The sequence below is a fragment of the Notechis scutatus genome, chromosome 2 (genome assembly GCF_049901735.1).
Source record: "Notechis scutatus isolate UNSWTSFEM ecotype Mainland chromosome 2, rNotScu1.2, whole genome shotgun sequence".
Classification (NCBI taxonomy): domain Eukaryota; kingdom Metazoa; phylum Chordata; class Lepidosauria; order Squamata; family Elapidae; genus Notechis; species Notechis scutatus.
This window is the reverse complement of record NC_142010.1, coordinates 89,696,042-89,702,137: the sequence shown is the minus strand read 5'-3', so window position 1 is coordinate 89,702,137 and position 6,096 is coordinate 89,696,042.

The following is a 6,096-nucleotide window of genomic DNA, read 5'->3' as shown; positions in this document are numbered from 1 at the left end:
GTTCCCAATAAACAGATTTTCCCTCAGCGCCTTGCTAAATCACCCTTCCCAGCTGCTCCTTGTGAGGACGGAGGGACTGCTTCCTCACAAGGAACCTCGCTGATCTCCTCTGTGCCTCTTTTCGCTCTGCTCTTCACATTCGCAGATTGGAGGGGAGGGAGCTGTTCCTCATCAGAGATGGTGTGGAGTTTGTCATCTCTGCTGGCACTCTGCAGCTGCTCCACTCCTGCAAGTGGCTCTCCAACAGGTTGGCCACCACCTTCCCCCCCATTGCCAGATGGCCCTGGGACTGCCTTGTCCCTAGCGCCTAGACTCTCAACTTGTTTGGAGAGGATTGTATCCTCCCCCATCTTCCTCCTCCTCTGAACCGGGATCCAACGGAGCCATGACACCATGCCAGCCCAGATATGATCCTGAATCGGTTGCTTGTTCATTGTTCCTTTGGGGAACAGTGTCCAGCCCTCACTATTAGGCTCATATAATATAATAAGGTTACTAAAACTATTTGCATTTATATTTTAAAATGTACAGCTCTTTTTAACAATGTAAATATTTCCCCACATCAATCTTGCAAGGGGGGGGGGGGTTTAGATGGAGTGAGGATGATGGTATATATCCTGTTCACACTAATCTTGTCTCTTTACTATTGTAGTAGCTAAAGTAGAAGTACCTTGGTTTAGGAAATTATCCAGGAGATCAGGGTAAATGGCATACTTGTCTGCTGGGCAGATTATTATGAGTTCTTGTTAATATTCTGTGTGAGTATACACTTTTCCTGAAGTGTCCTACTTCCTAGAATTAGTTGCTTGCATGATGGAAATGGGACATTTCTTTAAATGGAGACCAGATTAAAACACTAATACCACAGAGTACAAGTAATCAAATGAGATTCAGAACCCGCCCCAAAAGGTTAATTCTTTCAACACATTATTTCTCTATATCAGCAAATTAGCAAATTCATTCTACCTACCTTATTCCTTCTACCTATAATATGCAAATATCATGCATCAAGTATGATGCAAATATAAAATAGACAACATGAAACCATATGCATTCTTTTTAATCTTTATATCTTTTCCTTCTCTAATGTTTGTATTATATATGATACATGCTTTTATTTTTAAATACCCCTTTTCTTTTTTCATTTTGTCTATACAAGAAACCATTTGTATGTTTATCTGTACTTACGACCTTGTTTGAAAACAGTAAATTCCAGAAAGTATCTTCTAGCAAAATAAGCATAAAGTCAGTGTAACCATTAAAAAAGCACAAAGTGTAAGTCTTACCTGCATTGTATAGAGAATCAGTTTTATATGCTACTGTTGGTTCATTAGATTATATAACTTAGTGTGAAAGGCATTTATAATTAATTCCTGCTACTTTCACATTGGACCATCCTAACTTGACTAGTCTGATTAGAGCAGTCTATAGCTATGGACCTATGGATTAATCAAAATATTCAGAGGTGCTGTTCCTACTCCAAATTTAAGGTGAATTTTTCATTTTGTTATCCTAATGTAGTACCTAAAGTATCAACATCAAACACATCATTGGCAGAGGCTACTGAGTGAAATCTGTGAGTGAAGTAGTCAACATGTCCAAAATGGGTTTTAAAATATGAAAACAGCAGATTAATTCATTGATATCGTCCTTTTCTCAACCTATGCAAATATTTGTGACTGCATGAGTAATTTGCTACTTTCCCAATACATGCATTTCAAAATGCAAATATTTTACTACATGAAGTCTTATATTTTTTTTTTCATCCAGATGGTAGACAATAATAAATGACTCAGGGTTTACTTATACACCTTCCTTCCTTGCCGTTTCAGAGATGTGATAAAAAAACTACTTTCATAGTAGTGGGAAAGTGTGTATTGAAAGAGTGTGAGAAAGAGACCTGAATGGAACACACGGAGGGCATTGTAACTTCAAGTATGCAAGGAATATGGACATCTTTATCTTGCCATATTAATATGATTTGAAGGAGAAATATAACCACTCATTTCAAGACAGTGTCATTTGTTTAGGTCTGGAGTTAAAAGTATTGCATAAAAGCTTTTGTTTGGACACAGTGACAATATTTCTGTTCTCCCAAAATGCTTTGTTTATGGAATAGACCATGCTTGTTTGGGTTCACATAAATGAGGTCATTTCCCTACTTGTGACTTTAAAGTGCTGTTGTGCCAGAATCTGAGTAGCAAGAATAGGCTTTATATTGATTCAACAATAGTTGGGTGACATTATAAAAACGTTGTAAATCATTAGTGAGGAAATGACCCAAGTCAAACATAGGCTTGTTTGGTTTTCATTAACAGGTCTATCTGGGCTCACCAGCAGTCAGTCTTTAAAAGCTCCCTTAGTAGTTTGACATGGGTGCTCAAAGTGTTGGGAGTGCCCTTTTGGATCTTCTTCATCAGGTCTGAATCTCCCTCCTCCCCCCACATGCTTGCTTCTTGAATGTGCTAAGAAAAGGCCATTCAAAGATTATTCCTGGGGTACATTACAATTACACCTACAGCAATATTGTGCCAGTGAGTAGAGGATATACCTTCTTTCCAGAACAGATGAGATTGCAATGGTGTCTGTGGAAGGGGAGGGAGGAGAGAAAGGAAATTGCAGGGCATGACAGTGCTATCACAATCACTTATGACAGGCCACATGGGAAGCTTCTGGGAATCTTACAAGATAAATAAAGACCATCACTTTAAATTAATTCTGTGCAGAAGCCAATAGACTGGATTTATTGGAGCACAACTGAAGGAAATTGTGTAATCAATTAGGCTGATATTTTTTGCATTTTCACGTTTCTCATTGTTTTGCAAACTAGACTCCTTCAACAAATAGAGGGTCCAACTATTTCTAGGGTAGAATGCACACAGTAACAACTTTCCTTAGCAGCAACAATAGAAAATTGGCAGGATTTCTATGGCCTGGCATTTGGCCAAAGGTCAAAATGAGTGTTAGAATGGCTGTTGCTCTGAACCTCTTTCCCTTCTCTTCCTTATAACAAGGTGTGACATGCTATCCTTAGACAATGTTTTTGTCCTGCCCTCACTCCACCGCAAACTATGTTAAGTAGGGATCAGGAGGCATACAATGTGGTGACATCACACAGGATTGTTTTAAGTTTTTAACTTCCTCATAAAAAAATGAGGAAAATAGAGATGAGATGCAAAATAATGAGCCACTCCCAGCGTCTTTTAAAAAATAGTTTGGCCCCGTAATGCCAAACCAGTGCTTGCAAAACAACAACTCCTGCCAAGTTTTAATTACTATGCCTAGCATGTAGGTCATCTTATTTGGATAAGAAATCACTTTCCTACATAACTGATAAGGGAACAGTGGCTAATCTGAATTAGGATTATGAAAAACTCTGGAGGACAAGCATATTTATAAAAAGGAAATTGCGAGACAGATTCCTGGAAATCAAATTTAGGTTTGCAAACTCATACCTCTTCTGAGGGTATAAATGGGATTACCTTTTGAATTATATAGAAAAGGGCCCAAAACATGCATTTTGGGCAACTGTTAAGTCTTGCTGAAGCCATGCTCAAAATTTCTCTCCTGGCCCGTTCTTAGGAAATACAAGTAATTTGCTTGTGCTAATTGTTGATTTAATAAAAATTCAGATTCTGAGTGTGTGGGTGGAGAGAATTTATCTTGTTTCTGAATCCCAAGGCAAGATTTCAATGAAATCACAAAATTATAATCAAGATCAAAACCAAACAACCTAAATCCCACAACTTTCAACCTTAATTCTTAAAGAGCTCATTATTAAAATAAGTTACCTAGGAAATTCAACCAAACTTCCCCCCCAAAAAATTGTTGGTTATTTTTTCTTCATTTTTCCCCTTCCTTTTTTTTTTTTTTTAAAAAATTAATGCTTGGAACATGATCTTACTGAGCCATTAACTTGGAAGTGCCCTGTGATACATGTGATACCTTTGTGACATAAAGTCACACCCAGACAAGTTTGAAAACTAAAGTGAAAGCTCTAAATTTAAGGTTTATATTTGGCACTTCTAGCTTGCCATGAGATTTCTCGTTTAAATTTCAAATGCCTTGAAATGTGATAGTCTTGTCAAAATTACATTGTACATGATTTTGCGCAGCTATTTTTGATGGATGTGAAAGAAATGAGTAAGATTTTCATTCTGATGAAGGGAGGAAACCTGAAAACAGGATGAGTTTAAACTCTATTTGTACAAACTTAAGAATGTTTTAGTTTGAGGTCTTCATTTAGAGTTGTAGGCATAGGAATTGATATTCTATAGATTTCTTTAGAGTTAGTCAGCTTTTAATTGAGGACTCTAATTCTGTGGGTCTATTTAATAATGAAAAAAGAACCTTTCTGGATCTGAGAAGATTCCCAAGCAGGACAGGAATACGAATCTTCTCATGCTACCTTATCCTGAAGGGAATAATTATGAATAGTCATTATCTTCCACAATTTCTTCTTAGAACTATCCACTGTATTTCTTCTAGTACCCAAAGTTACTACTGTATATCTAGAATAAAAAAATCTGGATGACCACACGATGGCAACAAATGATTGGATTTGTCTCCCACTGCTGCTACCTAGTGGTATTCTGAATTTCTGCAGCCAAATTCTGCATTTGTTTTGAACCAATTTAGATTTGTAGCTTTTTCAACTAGGACCAACTTGGTGCTTGATCATAGTTTACCTTGGACCGAAGCCCCCCCGGGGGACCCGGCGGACGTCGGCCCCAAGCCAGCCCCCTCCTCCCCCCCCCCACCCACCCCCGCCCTCGGGCGCAGAGCCCGGGGGGGGGGGGGGAGGGGGCCCGGCCGCCCCCCCCCCCAGCCAGCCCGACGAAGGCCCCACGGGGGGGGGACGGGCCCCCTGGCCGGGGGCCCCCCCCCTGCCGGGCGGGGGCGGGGGGCACCGCGGGCCCCCCCCGCCCCGGCCCGGGGCGGGGCCCCCGCCGCCCCCGCCCCCCCCCCCGCGCGCCCCCACCCCAACCCCCGCCCCCGGCCAGCGGCCAAGGGACCGCCGACCGGGGGCCAGCCCCCACACCCAGCATGGCGCGGGGCCCGACTGGGAGAATACCCCAAATGTCACAATCTCACCGCACTCCCCCCCACCCCTCCTCCCAGGGGCGCCGGGGCCCGACTAATCAACTTTTCATCCTAACATTGTGAGTGAAACACCTTTCCCAATAGTGCTTTTATTCAGTTGTCCTTTCCCACATCTAATAGACTTCCCCCACCAAAAAACAAGTTTTTCAAATGCTTACCTGCTTTCTTCTAAAAAAACTATTTGTTAACAAACTTTTGTGGAAAAGTACAGGCAGGATTTATTTGATTTGCTAATGCTGCCAAATTCAGAATGAAGTATCAACATCCTTCAGGATGTACACATTTCCCTCCCCATATTTATACTTACATACTAGCCCTTTCCTCATTATCTGGTTTCTAATTTCTTTTAACATATGCTACTGATTTACAAAATTTTCATGGAACCCTGTTTCTAATACACTGATCTGTAACCATTTAATTTATTAATGCAAGTTGAGTGGTGGAAAGAAAAACATCTTACCTAAATCCAGATGAAATTACAAGTTTGCTTGATCATAGTCTATGTAAGATAAAAAATATTCAAGGAAACTGAGGGATATGACATTATGCATTAAAACCAAAACATTCAATATTATTTTACATCAATAAGGCTAGAAATCATTTCCAAACTGACTTTTTCTTAAATGACTGTTTTCTGGGTTAAAACCCAATGGCCATATAGCCTGATTATTATTTTACTTGAAATTATCCTATTTCGGCTTAGTGACGGTGTTGAAATTATCCTTTCAAGATCAACTGTTCTTTGGATTTTCTCAGCTTTCCAAGGTATGGGAAATTACGCCAGAGATATATTTTTGCTGCAGCACTTACATCAGTTCTGAAAGGGTGTGGAACATTTTGAAATAAAAGGTTTCAAATATTCCAAATTCAAACTTACATTGTTTTGAAATTGGACAAAATAGTTTTATTTGGATTTTGGTATAAATTCAGTTGTTTCAAATGGTGGCAATTCTATGCTCCAATCACAGAATGCAATGGGAAGCTTCAAGTAGT